Below are 17020 nucleotides of genomic sequence, written 5' to 3'. Positions count from 1 at the left end.
TAGGGACCAGTGCTGGGTGCCTGTCTGTGGCAAACCTGTCCCAGGTCTTAAAGCGTAAGAAACATTTGTGAAGTCTCCCGATGCCCCTTAGAAGGAGGACGTTCCTTCATTCTAAGATTATGTCCTTCATACTTCTGGGGTTTTAAAATATAATTTATTTCATTTCATGGGATTTCTTAAAAGTTTATCTATTTATAATCTCTACACCCAACGTGGGGCTTGCACCCACGACCCCAAGATCGAGAGTCATGTGCTCTACCGACTGAGCCAGCCGGGCACTCCGATGATGGGATTTTCAATGCATGTGTTTCTTTGTTTTGTCTGTTCTCATTAACACCCTTCCTTAGCAAAATTTAAAACTGGCATCACCCCATCAATCCTCCAAGTTTGCTTTGGAAATTGTGTTGGTCCCTGAGACCCAAAAGCTTTGGGGATGTGCCCAAGAATCCCTCAACTCACTCGTGCACCCAGGCTCAGCTGGGAGAAGAAAAGCAGAGAGGAGAGGCCGCCCCTGCTAGGAGCCAGTAGCAACAGTAGGGACGGATGGGCCAGGGGCCACCCTTCCGGGTGCCTGCACTTCGGGCCCCAAGGGCCTGGCACTGGAGAACATTCCCAGCCCCGCGCTGTGCTTCCAGCTGCCCGCTCTCCGCCCTGTGGAGGTGTCTCCAAAGGAGTGGGAACAGCTTGTTACAGCTCCCCAGGAAAGTGCAGCCCTGAGCACACCGTGTTCCCAGCTGAGGTCAGTGGACCATGTGTGCGCGCCTGCTCCAAGGCCCAGTGGCCTGGCAGGTCCCTGCCAGGGACAGCCACACTCAGCCCAGCAAACCCCGAGATGGCCAGAGAGAGCAGGCCCTCCTAGCGTCCAGGCCCCCACTCCCAGGGGCCCTGCCAAAGGCTCGGGAGACCCTGCCGACCCAGCCAGCAGGAGAGAGAGGACCCCCGGGGGAGAGTGATGGTGGAGGCAGTGGGTTGAGAAACTGCTCAACCAAGGAGATAAAAGGAGCAGAGGGTGCTACACTCACAGCATTTTAAACCTTGCAGCTCCTGCCACTCAGCACCAGCGAGGAGGGAGAACTGCAGGAGAGGGAGAGGCTCGGCGGCCAAGGGCAGGGCAGGGCAGAAAGTAGCCAGGTCTCCGTGCCCTGCCACCCCAGGGACCATCCTGCCCGCACTCACCCCGGGAGAGCGTTCCAGGCCACAGAGAGCGAGTGGAATCCCGGGGCTGTGTTCTGGGCTCACACACGTGGTGCGGACCAGAATGCCCGCGAGGATTCGCCCGGGGAACAGGAAAGGTGTGGGGACCACTGTGCCCACGGGGTCCTGCATCATGCCGGGAAGGTCCCACGACTGTTGCAGCAAGACCCGGCACCCCCGCCCCCCCGATATGAAAACGTAACAAGGGGGGTACAGCAAGGGGGTATTTGGTTCTCTTCTCGGGGCGAGGCCTGGCTTCATCAGGACCGAGCGTTACAGCCACCTCACTAAATGTGTCTGCTTCTTCCAGCCCCAGCCCCTGGCCCGGCCAGCTTCTAACAAGGCAGTGAAGAGTGTCAACTTAGGTCTGGCTGGCGCCAGACAGTGTTGAGTTCAAATCCCTCCCTGGCTGGGGGACCGTGAGCAAGTAGCTTGCCCTTCCTGAGCTTCCACTCCTTTCTGTAACGGGGCAGGTGACGTCCACTCCCAACATCTGCCGTGAGAGCTCACGTCAGTGCCGAGAAAAGGCTTTGGCCTGCCGGGGTAGAGAAATGGCCTGATTCCTTCCAGAATGTTCCAACGTGTCCGTGTCCACGGGGCTTCTGAGAGACGCCTCCAGATCTCTTACTGTTCGGGGAAGCATGGGCTCCCCTTGCATTAGGGAGGATTAGTCTTATTTTTAAAGGAGTTGAGGCCACTTTGCAATCAGAGCCCTCGTGGTTGGAGCAGAGAAGATCCTAGGAAGGGCTATTAATCAAGGCGCCTTAAGGACATGCAAATCAGGAGACAGCTCAAGTGATTAGGGTTTGTGGGGGCCTGGGGTCCAGCCTTTATCCTCGTCTGAGAAGAGAGAACCAGAGGGCCTGCTGAGGGTGGCAGCCAGTGGGCCTCCATGGGGGCTGGGGATGGTGAGTGGAGGCAGGGAGGAGGCCCCAGGAGAGGGGCCATGTAAAGGTGGCCAAAGGACCCTGATGGCAGTGCTGATGAGGTACCCCTCCTGGCTTCCTGCCTTCCCTGCAGGGCTTGGGGGCTCTGCTCTAACAGGACCCTCTACCTGGCCTGGATGGGCCCCTCTTCCTGATAAGCAGAGAATGGTTCTTTGGAAGAGATGAGTGGGGGCTGGGACTATGGTGTTGGCAATCACAGCGTCTACAACGTGAGGGATGTCCCCACCCTGCGTGGACCCAAGGGTTCCCCATCTATGGATCTGACCTAAGGAGACAGGCCAGTGTGTGCACAAGGATGCCATTGTGGGAAGATACCCATTAATGAAAACACTGGAATCAAGCAGTGTGCAACAAGGGGGTTGTTTGAACTGGTTACCATTACCGGGTTATGTTTACCGTTTCCCTGTCTCCCTGAAAAGCCATGACTCAGACGTGGGAAGACGGCCACTGCATACTGTTCAGTGATGGGGAAAAATGCAGGTTGCAAAATACTGGGTGGTGAAACCCATCTTTCTTGGGGGGGAAAGGATATCTCTAGAAAAATCTGGAAGGCAGGGTAGCCACAGAAATGCCAATAGTAGTTACTGTGGAGGGGGTAGATTTCAGGTTGTTGCTACTTTCTTCTTTTGTATTAATTTTCTGGTGATGATGAGTATACATTACATGTATAATCAATAAAGCTCTTTTCTCTTCTCTTTTTAAGAAAACTGCTCTGTGGGGGCGCCTGGCTGGCTCAGTTGGTAGAGAGTGCGACTCTTGATCTTGGGGTTGTAAGTTTGAGCCCCACGTTGGGTGTAGAGATTGCTTAAAAATAAAATCTTTTAAAAATAAAAGGAAAGAAAAGAAAAACAGAAAACTGCTCTGTTGCTTGACCTCACATCTCCCTGGGTCTCATCAGTGAGCACCCTTTCTAGCACAAAGCTGCTGTCCACCACCCAAGGAACAGGCAAGGCAGGGACTGGGGTCATTGCCAGATCCTCATCTTTCGATGATGCAGAAAAACATGGAATATATACAAATAGCAGATCATTATGTTGTATACCTAAACTAACATGATGTTGTATGTCAATTATACCTCAAAAACATTGGCGTGCATGGCGATCATCCTGCACGGGGTGTCCATACAGGTCTTGTGTGAATCCAAATCTCTTTTCCTAAACCCTGGGGCCAGAGGTGTCAGGAAACTCCCAGTGGTTCCCTTTAGTGGAGCAATATGGTGCATACAGTAAACATTAGGTACAACCCTGGCAGAGCCTGGGCAGCCTCCACAATCATATCCATTGATAACTCTGCAATGAAATGTACAAATGTGGGGCACCTGGGTGGCTCAGATGGTTAAACCTCTGCCTTCGGCTCAGGTCATGATCCCAGGGTCCTGGGATCGAGCCCCGCATCGGGCTCCCTCCTCCGTGGGGTGTCTGCTTCTCCCCCTCCTTCCTGCTCGAGCTCTCTCTCACTATCTCTGTCTCTCTCAAATAAATAAATAAAATATTAAAAAAAAAATGTACAAATGTTAACATCAAGGGGAATAAATAAAACGATACATACCTTCCTGTCAGGTGAGGTCAGGTTTTGCCTCCAAATGAATTTACCATCATCTTACAAAAGAACTTTAGGTGTTCAGACCCTTTATTAATTTCAGGATCCCAGCTAAGGGATGGGGGGCCAGGTCAAGATCAGGGCTCAGGCTCGTTGGTTTGGCTGTCCCTGCCCCATCCCCCAGCACCAGGGCTGGTTTCACGGGAGAGCAACCTGCCAGTGACTCAGGGCCCCAGCTTGGTTTCATGGTCTGTGGTCACCGTCTTCAAATTCTTAACACATTTTGAACAAGGGAGCCCTAATTTTTCTTTTGCATAGGGCCCTGCAAAGCATGTGGCCAGTCCTGCCAGCATCCAGAACAAGGCATGGCACCAGGCAATTGCTCAGTAAGTGCTGGTTGAATGAGTGAGGGGAACGTCACCTCTGTCCCACAGGCTTCCTCCTTCCTGATTTTCTATCAGCATGGGAAACGGAAAACCAATCTTCGTCCAGGTCCCGAGTGGCCTACTCACTGGAGGGCTTCGTGTCCATGCAGATTCTCAGGGCACCAGATCCCCATCCAGAATCTCAGGGGGAGGCGTTTGAGTTTCTAACTCGAACCCCCAGTGATTCAGACTCACACGACATTGAGAATCAGCCATGTGATTGCTTTGTTTTTTAAAGATTTTATTTATTTATTTGAGAGACAGAGGGAGCAAGAAAGAGAGAGAGAGAGAGTGAGAGTACGCACAAGCAGGGGGAGCAGCAGAGGGAGAAGCAGGCTCCCTGCTGAGCAGGGAGCTCCATGTGGGGCCCCATCCCAGGACCCCGAGATCATGACCTAGTCATGTGATTGTTTTGAAGGCAATCTGGCTCTCTCTGCCTCCTTTTCTAGCTGTGTGATCTTGGGCAGGTTGCCGAACCTCTCTGAACGTCCTAAAATGGGCAAGCCCTACCAGGCCAGTTGTCCGGGAATAAGCCCCTTCCTCACTGGGGGCAGGCGTCCTTGTCTATCTCACCTGTTGTGGGTCCCCAACACCCAGCCTCGGGGCGGGGGGTGGGCAGGCACGCAGAGGGCTCGGGAAACAGGTCCTGCGGGTGCAGACAGGAAGGAGAGTGAGCCCCAGCTCACAGGGCTGCATGAGGGCGGCCAGAGGGTTTGTCAGCATAGGCTGGGCACACAGTAGGTGCCACATAAATGCTGTTACTGGCCTCACACCCTCCTCCTGGGGCTGTGGCAGCAGGCGAGCCCTGCTGGGGGTGGAGGCCTGCGGGCTGGAGGCTGCATCAGGAGGGGAGGAAGGCAGCGGCCGGGAGGATGGAGTCCAGACACGTCCTGATACCAATTAAGGCAGCTCTGGTGCAGGGGGGCTCGGTCGGCATTTATCAGCCTGCCTGGGAGGGGCTGACAAGCTGTCCTCGGGCTGACGGATTAGACAGCGGACAATTAGGTTTCAGGCGGGCGCTCTGTCTCTCTCTCTCTCTCTGTCTCTCTCTCTCTCTCTCTCTCTCTCTCACACACACACACACACACACACATCCCTCTCTCCATCACGCGACAGAGCCCAGCTGGGTCCCTGCCCAGCCCCAGTGATAGGGCCAAACAGACCCAGAGCTCCCACCCCAAGGAGGCAAGGAATGCCCCTCAAAGAGAATAACCAGAGACCCCCCTGCAGCCCTCCACCCATGAGGACCATGACTCAAGACCCCACATTCTCTACCCCAAGCATCGCTTCCAACTGGATCAGGAGAAACAGCCTCTCTCCTTCCTGAATCGGAGCCTTTGACCCACGCGTCCCAATGGAAGGAATGTGTGAGCAAGGAAGGGCACTTTGAAGGACTCGGAAAACCCGGAGGAAAAGTCTTCAAGATTCTAGAATGTTTTATGTTGCAGACGCTCTGGGATGAGTCAGAAACACTAGAAGGGACGAATGACATAAATTTTCCTTTGAGAAAGGCAGAATCTGGCAGGACCCTCCGGCTGCTCCCCCAACCACCCCCACGCTGCAGGCTCCGCCTCCGTCCTGGTCTTGGATGCTTCCCACGAAGATTGTCTCCTGCACCTGACCCTGGACAAGCTCAAGCTGAGCTCATCAATGTCCCTAGGCTCTCCATGCCAGCAAATGGCATCGTTGTCACCCCAAGGCCTGGTCTAGAAATCCGGGGTCAGCCTCATCCCCAACCCTCCCAGCTATAATCCTCACACCTGTCCCTTCACCTCCTAGAGCATTCTCAGATCCACCCTCTTCTCTTCTCTCAGTCCCATGGCCGCCAGCCTGACCCAAGCCACCATCCCTTGCCTGGATACTCCATCAGCCCTGCCTTGGGTCTTTCCTCTTACTGCATCTGGCGCTAGGAGTCGTGGAAAAGGCTCTCCACTCATGCAGCTCTCTGCTCCAGCCTCCGCGGCTCCCACCAACCCTGGGAGAAAGTCCCAGCTCCGGGCTGCCGCTGTATCTTCCTCTCCCCACCTCCCCAGTTCAGTGGCTTCACTCACTCTTCCTCTCTGTGATGATCTCGTTTATTTATTTGATTACTTGGTTGATGTTTGCTCTTCTCCATCCAGCACTGGGATGTAATGGGGTGGGGGAGTGTCAAGGACCAGCTTTTTTTGTTCACCTTTGTCAGCACCAGCACCCAGAGGGACTCATGACCATGACCATGACCCACATCGCCTCCTGAGGGCCACCCTTGCCTCACACCCCCTCTGCCTGGAATGCACCCCACTCACATGCCTCCCTCCAGCCACCAGCCTCAGTTTGGATGTCACTTCTTCCCGAAGCCTCCTGACTCTCCAGCTGGGGCAGCCCCCCACCTCCGCTGATCCCAGCCCCGATGACCCCCGAGTCAAGGTGGCCAGTTCATTTGTCTGCCTCTCCCCCACCCCCATGGGGGGCGTTCCTGGAGGCTGTCTCATTCTCAGTGTCCGGCACACAGTAGGTGCTCAGTTAGTGTGCTCAATCCTCACCAGTGAATGAGCGCAGAATGCCGGCTCTACTCCCAGCAGAGTCCCTGCCTTCCTCTGGCCTGGGCTCCCCTCTGCCCGGGGCGCTGAGGGTCCAGGGGCCAGAGTGCACATGACCAGGCACCAGGCTGAGTGACACAGACAGAAATTGCTCTGGGGACACCTGTCACTGGGGACTCTGCCCTGGAAAGGGGGCAAAGGCTTCTGGGAAAACTGGGCTTCGAAGGACAAGTTGGGAAGGAAAAGGAGAGAATATGAACTTTATTCATCCCAAATTGCTCCTGGCCACCATGCTGGGCCCTTGACACAGGTCTGCTTGTTTATTTCTTGTTACAACCTTTGGAACAATAGCTTAGCTCCCCATTCTCAGGAGGCTGGTGAAGAGATGTGAAGTCACGTGCCCAGGACCACGCAGCTGCACGTGGCCGATCCAAATCAAGGCCAGGTGTGGCGGGTGCCAGGGGCCCCGTGCTTGCTGCCTCCAGCGTGCCAGGGACCGCTGTGCCACCGTCTGCCCCCGCCATCCCTCCTCCAGCATCAGGCGGGGTGGGGGAGGGAACCTGTGCGCACAAAGGCGCGCGGGCTGGATGCAGCCTGGTGAGTGGGACACAGAAAACACCCAAGAAGCCTGCAGAAGCTAACTTCGTCACCCCAGAAGGTGACACTGAGAGCCTGAGGGGAAGTGGGTCGGTCACGTGTCCTCTGTGCCTCAGTTTCCCTGTCTGTAAAATGGGGACACGATGGCACCTACTTCATACTGAGGATAAATATCTCTAACGTGCTTAGAACAATTCCTGGTTCAGAGAAGGCACCGTGTAAATGGGTTTAAAGACAACAGTGGGGAACCTCGTGGGTCTGAGTCCAGGCAGAGGGGCTGAGGAGCCCAGGGATGTCTCTGGACTGAGCAGCTCAGTGGGGCCTGGGCCAGTGGGAGGCATGGGGATGGATTTCCTGGGAGGGGACAGGGAGGTCATGGCTTCATTCTCCCCAGCTAGTGGCTGGAGCAGATCCCTAGAGAGCCCTTCAGCGAGGCCACCAGATCTGACAGCAGTGGGCAGCTCGGCCCCCCTGGTGCTCGGAGGCTGAGCCGCTGGGAGACCACCCAGCCCAGCCCCTTCTGGATCCAGGCTGGTGAGGGAATAAGCCTCCTCCTCCCCTTTACCCAAACGGGCCGGGTGTGCACGCGTGCTCCTGGGTCAGACCCCTAGGAAATGAGAAGCGGGGGAGGTCATTCCCTGAGGGTGAGTTAGGCAGTCAGGGTGAGGGGGCGAGTCCCCCCCATCAGGACTTTGAGGTATAAAGTCATGAGGACACTGCAACGCAGAGGGGCGGCCACAGTTCTTGACTAGGTGGCATGGCTGGTTGTTTTCGGTTCTGACTCCATCATTCCCCTTAACACACAATGGGCACCTACCCCGTGCCTGGTTTGGGGTATGAAGCTGAGCACACAGACTCAGTACCTGCCCTCAGGGGACTGATAATCCAGGTAGCACACTGGACACGGTCATTGTCACTGCCAATAGGCCCCGAAGGAAAGGTGCAGGGTGCTTCAGAGCTGGATGGGGCCCCCGAGCTCCAGGGAGATCAGGGCAGCCTCCCGTGGGGCCATCACGGGGTAGCGGTGGGGGTGAGTGGGGACTGTCTGGGAGGCCGAGGCAAAACACAGCGCCTCTCTCAGTCTCCGCTCCCACATTTGTCAAGTGGGGTATCATGGCCAGGGTGCCACACAGGCTAGGGGGACCTCAGTGATGCCATCAGACCAAAGAAAAGGTCCTTTAAGAAATCCCTGCTGATTTACTCTGTCAGTTCCTCAAATGGGGAGCAGGTGTTGTGAAAGCCAAGAGGCACAGTCACACCTGGGGATCAGTGATCTATTCCCAGGACCCCAATAAACCAAGGTCAAAGGCAGAATTCAAGGCTGTCAGACCCCTGACAGGCCTGTAGCCAAGTCACCTGGCCTTCTGTGGGTCCCCTGGACCAGAGTCCTCTCCTCTCACCACCTCCTGACTGAACCCACAGGCAGGGGGCTCCTCACCAGCAGGCTCTCACTAGTCCCGCTCAAACAAATCCCCCCAACTCCTACGGACCACCCAGCCCAAATGCGGAGCTTCCATAAAGCCCCTTATTAAGAAATTAGTCAATTTCCTGCTAATTAAAATAAATACTATTCCACATTAAAGGCCAATTAATTTTCGGAGCTGCCAGGGAACTAGAGCCTGGAAAATGTGCACCCCCAGCCCCCCTCCAGCCCCTCAGAAAAGGGCAGCCAGGCAGCGCCCGCAGGGAAGGGGTGGGAGGAGCCACAGATCACGCACTTCCAGGGGGTGGGGAGGAAGCCAGGACCAGTGGTGACTGGTGACCAGGCTGCGGCAGGAGGGGCTGCTGGGCGGGGCTTCCCGGTCCAAGGAACCGGGCTCGCTCAACCCCGGAGCTCTAGACTCTATTTCTCCCAGGAAGCCTAGGACAGAAACCAAGTCTCCTGGGCCAACCCTACAATCAAAAAGCGAGCACTTTCTCCATAACAGGCATCCTTAGTTTGTGAAAAAGATGGGGTTCCAGGCTTGTGGTCACCAGGTCCTGTGCCCTTAAGTTCTTTCACTGAGCCCCACAGCGGCCCTGGGAGGGAAGGGCCAGTGTCCCCACTTTGCAGATGAGCAAGCTGAGGCCCAGAGCCCCAAGTCCCTCTCCTGTGGTCACAGCTTCTAGGAGCAGAGCAGGATGTTCCCCTGGTCCCCTCGCCTGTACCCAGATAAGCCTGCAAGGGTTCCTTTTACAACATGGAGGATTTCACCACAGCTTAAAAAAGGGAAGGGCCATTGCCATGTCCACATGAGAACACAGTTCGTCGGTTGTGTTTGTTCAAGGGGAGGCTCACCTGCTCCCTCTTCATAAGAAAGCTCCTTGAGAGTTTGGTGCAGGCCAGGAGGTCTACTCGGCACGGTACAATTGTGATCTCACGGAATCCTCAGCAGGGCATGAGGCTCAGAGAGGTTAGAGAACATGCCCGAGGTCACACAGCCTGCCCACAGTTTAGCCACGGTAATCTGCTGTCTTTAAGGTCCAAGTTTTTCCATTTCCTCAAGGTCAAAACCAAGGTCTATGGGTCTTCTCCTCTCCTGGGGGGCAGCCAGCTACAGAAAAGAACACTGGGTTTACCACGTGACCTTGAACACGCCCCTTTCCCTGGGGCGGGGGGCAGGGGGCTTCAGCTTGCTCAACTGCCAAATGAAAGGGCTGAACTCAATACTCCCTGGGACTCTATTCAACTGGAGCATCCTGCAGGGACCTTCAGTCTGGGGCAGATGGCTGGGAGCAGAGCATCCAGCCTGATGGTAGCAATAGCCGTCCCTCTGCTGGGACAGGGGCACCTGGCTGCCTCACAGCGAGCCCAACAGGGACACAGTGAGAGCAGTGGGGACAAGGCCCAGCCACCAACTCTGGCTGTCCCCACACTGCAGACTGCTCACAAGGCAGTGCCAGGGACATCCTCTCTGACCCCAGCAGCTCCTATAGGATCTGGGAATCTGCGGCCCACCTACCCCCTGCTCTCTGTTCCTCCCCCGATCCCCAAGATCAACACTCTGCCCAGGCCAGGAGGAGAAGGCAGGGGAGGTATGCAGGGGAGGGGCTAGAAGTGTGGGGGCTGGGGGGGAGCAGATGGTGGGGGGCCCTTCTGACCCTCCATGGAGCCCCCATGCCTCCCCCTCCCGCTGAGCTCTAACTTAGAAACCCCAGCATTTCACAGAAGCTTCTCCCCTGGGAATCATCAGAGAAGCACTGAGGCATCCTGTTTCTCCTTGATAAGGAAGGCGAGCAGGAGTGGGAGCCGTCGTCTGTCTGCCGTGCTCGCTCCCTGCTTGGGGAAGGAGGGCTCCGAACATCCAGCCCACTCTAAGGAGCACCCGTGTGACAGGCACAGTGCTGGGCACCGAGGACAGGAAAACGGACCAGCCATGGCTCTTGTGCCTGAGAAGTCACCCTGAAGTAGGAGAATCAGACAGAAGGTAAACACGGATGCCACACCAGGACAACTGCCACTTGGCTCTGTGAGCACAGAACTCTGGAAGCGGCTTGTCAGGAGGGTGGTTCCCAGACCACGATTGACCAGGGTCTGAAGGCAGTGTGGAGAGCAGAGGGCATTCCTGGCAGAGGGCGCAGCACGAGCAAAGGCCCTGTGGCACGAGTGAACAAGGTTTTCCGCAGGGGAGGGGGAGAAAGCAGCCTGGTATAGTCCAAGTGCAGTCATATGGGTGGAGCTGACGAGATAGGAGCGGCCAACTGGGGTTCAAGTGCTCAAGGCCTTCCGCCGCGTGCTCTGCCAAGTTTAGACGCAATAAAAGTAACCATAAGAGTAGCCACCCCACTACTGAAAGTTTACGGTGTGTCCAGCGCCGTGCTAAGCCTGCCTCAGGCACTAGGGCTCACTGAACCCGCCAACGAGCGCATCAGATGGCTACCGTTATCATCTCCGTTGACGGATGAGGAACTGAGGCCCAGAGAGGTCAGGTAAGCTGCTGGCAGTCACACAGCTGACAGTGGCCAGGCTGGTACTCGGACTCAGGTTCCTAACTCTGACCCAGCAGCATGTGCTGCCTCTAAGGGCTTTGGGTTTCCTCTTAAGGGCACCGAGAGCCACGAAGAATTTTTTAAGGGAGGTGGGTAGCACAGTCTCAGTGCCCTGAACCCCTAAGTCAGGCTCGTGGAGACTTGGCACGTCCGTTTTCCGGGTCCACTGGCCATTCCAGGTTCCCCAGCCTGGATCTGTTCTTGTTTTCCTTCTGCTCTTTGCTGAACACCAAGGTTTGGCCTGAGTCTTCTGCCCCAGCCCACTGTCCCTAGGTTCCAGCCCTTGGGCTGTGGGGGCCCTCCCTTCCAGGGCCTCCGCAGAACCCAGACTCCCCCTGCCCCCGGTCAGGGGGCTCAGCCCCTCTGGCCCTTCCTGGGGCCCCCACGTTGCCCACTCTTTTCCCTCTTGCCTGCCTTGCTCTGGGATAGCATCCAGGGGGTGTGCCTGGGATGTGACCTCCCAGTGAAGCTGAACGACCCTCCGAAGCCAGCAGAGGTGGCCTCCCCGTGGGGTGCTGTGGCAGCCCTGTGCCCCTTTCTCAGCCTCCAGCTTCCTCAGCATTGTAGGCAGCACAAGACAGCAGGTGTGGGAGACCCCCCAGCATGTCCATTCTCTAACTACCCCATTGTACAGATGGAGAAGCTGAGGCCCTGACATGGAAGGTCTGCAGAGCAGCTGGGGACCCGGAATTCCTGTGTTCTTGCCACAGCTCCAAGATCCTGGTCTTTCATCGTCCCCGCCCCATGTGTTTACTGAGCGCTGTGTGTTTTCACACAGGGCACATCCCATTTGGTCCTCACGTAAGGCTGGAGCAGGCTGGGTTAAAACAGGAAGTCTGGGCTCTCCTGCTATAGCTCCTTCTGCCTCTAAATATGCAGAGTCCCACGTCAGCCTCTGCGCCTCACAGAGTGGTGGAGGCGGGCAGTAGGTCAATGACTAGCCCAAGTTCATGTAGCAGGCCAGCCACGGTCACGAGGGTCTCCTGTCTGAGGTCCTTCCTGTTCTTCCGTGTTAAGACTGGCAAAAGCATTGGCTGGTGCTCCCCTTCCTGTGTTCGTGGCAGACATTACTAATGGATCACAGCACTCTCTCAGCCCAGATGCAGCCTCGGAATCCTTCTCAACACACGCTTCTCAATACAGCTTTCACCCACTCAGAGCTGGTGATCGAGGTGACACCTGTTCACCACTCTCCCCGGACTTCAGATCTAGTCTGATCTCATCCCTGGCCAGGGGCCCAGCACACGGTGCAGGTCACAGGAATAAACATTTGCTGAGTGAGGGAAGGAGCAAATGGTAACCACTGAATGAACAGCACCGGCCAAAGCCAGTCACTCTAAGCTTGCTTCCTCTGTACTAACAACGCGACAATAACAATAAGAGTAACGTCCCAGGGGCTGAGGTTTCCCGCGGCCTCCAAGGCATTTCAGCCGAGCTGAAGGACCACTCTGGGAGGTCATGTCCCCGGGGCCACACACCGCGTGACACAGTCAGGACCTGACCCTGCCTCCTGGCCCAGCACTCTGCCCCTGACCCCATCTCAGCTTGTTGTTTACCATCTGGGCCAGCTGGACTGGACCTGGGTCTCAACTGGGGACATCACGGGTGTCGAGGGCAGATCCCAGGGACTAGGGTGGCAGTGGGTGGATTAGGAGCTTCCTCACCCTACTTGAAATTTTAGAATTGCAGGGGAGAACACAGTGCACCCCCTTCTTTGTACATGTCGGCCGGGAGGGGAGGTCGTCTAGAGAGCTTGGCCGAGGTGGGTCTGCACAGTCCAGTCTCAGAGCCCCCAAGATGCCCTCTCTCCCGGCATCCTGTGAATGCATAGTTAGTTGTTTATTTAGTGCCTTTTTTAGAATGCGAAGCCCTTGGAGGGAGGGACCCCAGGCACCTAAGGTAAGATCTGGCTCAAGAGGGGTGCTCAATAAACACTGGATGGATGGATGTAAGGGAAGGAGGACATGAGTGAGTAAATGAGTGGATGGATGGATGGATGGATGGATGGATGGATGGGTGACTGTCCCCTGCACTGGGAGGCATCCAGTGACACAGGCAGGGAGGAATAGAGGATGAACTCTGAGATGTGAGCAGGCAGATCACCCCAAGGATCTCCCCCTCCCCAGCATATTCATTAGGACACATCTGCTGCACCTGGCCCCTTGGCCCCTGCCCCGGAAAGCTATAGACGCCTCTGCCAGCTTTATTAAGGACCTATTAACCCAGTGTCTTTCAGACCTGGGTTATAGAAGCCAGCCCTGGGCAGGGCTGATGATGCTATCACCGCAGACCTTGGTTTAGAGCCCCAGAGGGGGCTCCAGTGGGGGCAGGGGGCTAGGAACCTAGGTCACAGCGAGGGCTTCAGGGCCACACAGGTCTGCCTGCTTTAATCCTAGTTCCTCTGCTAATTGGCTGTGTGGCCTTTGGCCGCTCACTTGCCTTCTCTGAGTTGCCGCTCTCTCACGTGTAAAATGGGCTAATAATGTGCTTGTTTGAGAATTCACTGAGCGAACACATTATATCACTCAGCACAGAGGAGGCGCTTGCTATAACCAGTAACATCCTGAGGACCCTCTGGAGCCAGGCAGGGCGGAACACGCACCCACATCAGCCACCTGACCCTCTTGGGATAGGCAGGTGCAGTAACCCTCCCTAATTTATGAATGAGCAAACTGAGAATAACAGGGAGATTAAGTCACACAGCCATACAGCCGGGAGGGGCCAGGGCCAGGATTCAGACGTAGGCACTGGACGTCACAACTGGGTAATTTCCTCCCTGGCTGCTGAGCAGGAACAAAGCCTGGGCCGGGTGGGTGGGGCTGGAGGGGGGCCTCTTCCATCTCCAGTCGCCCACCCCCCTCAGCGCCTTGAGGTGACAGCACAGCAGAGCAGAGGGGGAGCTGGGATAATAACAGAGATTTACAGTTTCCAGCGCAATTAACTGCACCATCTGGATGCCACACGTCCACCTGGGTGTGTTAGGGACCCCAACCCTTCGGCATAAGTGGCAGGAAGGGACAAGGGGGATGGGAGAGCTGTCGGGGGGCTGCCAGGTTGGTGGCGGAGACTGCGTGGGGCCCACCTGGCTCTCCTCGAGCCCCCCCATGTGCCCCTGAGATCTTTCACTAAGGGAGCTGGGTCCCTGCCAGTTTCCGAAGAGTCCAGAATGGTTGAACCCAAGGATGCAAATGCAGAGGGGGTCGTGGCCTGAGCCAGGAAAAGGTCAGAGGACACATAGTAAGAGCAATAGTGACACAAACACAATGCCTGTTTTCAGGGGTGCACGACGGTCCAGGACTCGACCACCTTGTGTTCTGTGCCACCTTCCAGCCTTGTGATCCCCCAGCAAGTGGCTTCACCCGTCTGAGGCCCTGTCTTCTCACCTGTGAAATCAGGATCATGATGGTACATATCATGGTCGTCCTCAGGAGGGCTGTTGTGAAGGCTAAATTGGGTAAGGAAATGTACAGACCCCGGGGTAATGCCTGGCACAGAGTAATTCACAACCAGTGGTTGTTGAGATTAGTGTCCCATTTACCAGAGGGGAAAACCGAGGCCCAAAGAAGGTAAGTGACCTGCCTCGGGCTGTACTGTGGGTTGGTGGCGGAGCCTGTGACAAAGATGGACCTACCCTGAGATAGAGCCAAGCCCAGAGTCTTGGGCCTCCAAGGTGGCAACCCTGGGTCACGCCAGGGAGAGTGGTAAACCCCTTCCAGCTCCAGTAACAGCTGCCCTGTTCTGAGTACCTACTCCACGCCAGTTGCTGCTAAGAGCTTTGATACATCACTTCGAGGAATGATCACAACGTGGGAGGTGGGCATTGCACCGTCCCTATCATCCAGGTGCTCAAGCTTCAGGGGGGCCCCAGCTGGGATTCATCACCGGGACACTCTGGTTCTGAAGCCCTGGTTCTCGGCACCAGCTACTGTCCTTGGGCAGAGGTAGGGTCTTCTCTTCACTGTAGCAACTGCTCTCAGCTTCTAACTGTGTCTTCATTTCCTTCTAAAAGAAGGAGAGGGCTAATTATGATGCCAAATCAGCCATGGTGGACCTGAAGTCTTCTGGACATCAGATAGAAGCTTCCCCTTCAGGGCTGAGGACCCTCTCCCACATGTGGAAAGGGGGCGGGAGGAGGGAGGAAGGAACATCACCCCATGCCCCCAATCTCTCCTTAGCTCTGTGGAGTCCGAGTGGCCAGATCCCCTCAGCCAGCAGGAGGCGGGGAGCGTTGGTGGGGGGGGACCAGGCTGGCTGGGGGCAGGGGGAGAGGAGAGCAGTAGCAGGTTTGAAGCAGCTTCCTCACACACTGTCCCCCTTCCTCACACACTGGCTCCCTACATTCCCATCTGGCCAGCCTGGATGCTGCAAGTCTGAGTCCACCCCATACAAAAACAAAAGCGCGCCGTTTCCATTAGAGAAAACCCCAGAGACATGGGCTGCGCTGCTTGCCTTCCCTCTTGGCCAGTGTGACCACGGCAGGGGCCAGGAAAATGACAGCTGTCCTGCCCAGGGGAGAGAGGTCCCAAAGTCCTTGGCCCCAGGCCCGCTCCGGGCCATACCCTGGGGACCAGCCCCGAGCGCCAGGGCCCCACTTACACCCCCCTGCCTTCGAAGAGCGGTGCCAGATGGGGAGGCTCTGGCTCATGGCCTCTGCCCCAGCTCCGCAGGCCCCGTGACCTGTCCTCCTGGGATCCCCTGGCCTGTCCATCTGAGATGACCCTTCCCCCTTCCCCGCAGAAACCCAGACCTCTGACCCTTATTAAAAACAAACCAAACAAAATCTGGAAAGAAAAAAATCCTCCACAAACAGCCTCAGAGATGATCGTGTGTCTGCCCCAACACACACACACACACACACACGCATGCACACACACACGCATGTACACACCAGCCTCAGACGTGCACGGCTGCAGCCAGCTTTCGCGTAAACAAGTTGTTGGAGAGTGCTTTTGTTTATGAAACATTTAGGTTTCCCTCAACTTCCTTGGGGGGGAGGGGGTGGACTGTTCCATAGTTTTCTGGCGACCAGGAAACGGAGAGGAAGCCTGGGGTTTGGCGGGATTTCATTTCTCCCTCTGTGCTCTCTGCCGGGTACAATCTGGGGAAGGGCACGCGAAGAGAAAAGGAGGGGGGTCCCTGGGCATCACCTGGGAGCAGTCCCCCACCCCCACGGGGAGGTCAGGCTCAGAGAGGGCGGCAGGCAGGCCCGGGCTCCCCTCGGCGACCCGGAGGACGCGGCCCAGCGCTCAGAAAACGTCGGGGACGCTGAGTGATGCGTCCCTGCCCCCTCGGCTCCCGCTTCCAGCGCCGGGAAACCGCCGAATCGGCCAGGAACAAAGGCGGGGCTGCCTCCCGAAGGCGTACAACAAACAGTTTTGCTTTTTTTTTTTTTTTCTTTTCGCACCCTAGCGTGCGGCCGCGCAGCTTCGGGGTCCGGGCGGCGCCGGGGCTGCGGCTGGTGCCGCCGCGACGCCGCCCGCGCGGGGCAGGCCCCGGGGCGCATGCGCGGGCCGGGGCGCAGGAGGCCGCGGCCGCCCGCGCAGCCTCGCTCGAGCCGGTCTCCGTGGCAACGGGCTCGCGGGGCGGGGGGAGGGGCCGGGCGGCGTGGGCTGCGGCGGCTGCTATTTCTGCCGCTTCCTGTTCCTCGCGGCCACGTCGCCATGGCAACGGTGTTACTCACCGCGGCCGCTTCCCGGCTCGGCTGGCGCGCGTGACCCCGGCCGCCCGCGCCCCCTCGTCTCTCACTTGCTGCGCTGCCGCTCTCCCCCCCGCCCCCCGGCGGCGTCCTCCTCCGGCACCCCGGTCCATCCCGCGCGCCCCGGCGCCCCAT

The 17020-nt window shown here is 57.0% G+C and overlaps 2 long non-coding RNA genes and 1 other non-coding gene across 3 annotated transcripts; all 3 read right to left on the bottom strand.

The window, feature by feature from the left end:
• Window positions 1-204: 204 nt before the first annotated feature.
• Window positions 205-277, bottom strand: TRNAE-CUC (transfer RNA glutamic acid (anticodon CUC)). Its single transcript has one exon. It is a non-coding gene; the product is annotated as a tRNA-Glu (tRNA).
• Window positions 278-4329: 4052 nt separating this feature from the next.
• On the bottom strand, window positions 4330-5570 carry LOC144380001 (uncharacterized). The gene is made up of 2 exons (XR_013443646.1): window positions 5381-5570; window positions 4330-5083 (listed from the first exon to the last, which is right to left on the bottom strand). It is a non-coding gene; the product is annotated as an uncharacterized LOC144380001 (long non-coding RNA).
• An 8633-nt stretch (window positions 5571-14203) lies between these two features.
• Window positions 14204-16679, bottom strand: LOC118547066 (uncharacterized). The gene is made up of 3 exons (XR_004922921.2): window positions 16079-16679; window positions 14822-15192; window positions 14204-14573 (listed from the first exon to the last, which is right to left on the bottom strand). It is a non-coding gene; the product is annotated as an uncharacterized LOC118547066 (long non-coding RNA).
• Between the last annotated feature and the right edge of the window lie 341 nt (window positions 16680-17020).

Source organism: Halichoerus grypus, chromosome 14 (assembly GCF_964656455.1).
Source record: "Halichoerus grypus chromosome 14, mHalGry1.hap1.1, whole genome shotgun sequence".
In the NCBI taxonomy this organism is placed as follows: Eukaryota; Metazoa; Chordata; class Mammalia; order Carnivora; family Phocidae; genus Halichoerus; species Halichoerus grypus.
The sequence above is the reverse complement of the archived record's forward strand: the minus strand, read 5'-3'. Positions and strand labels throughout refer to the sequence as shown.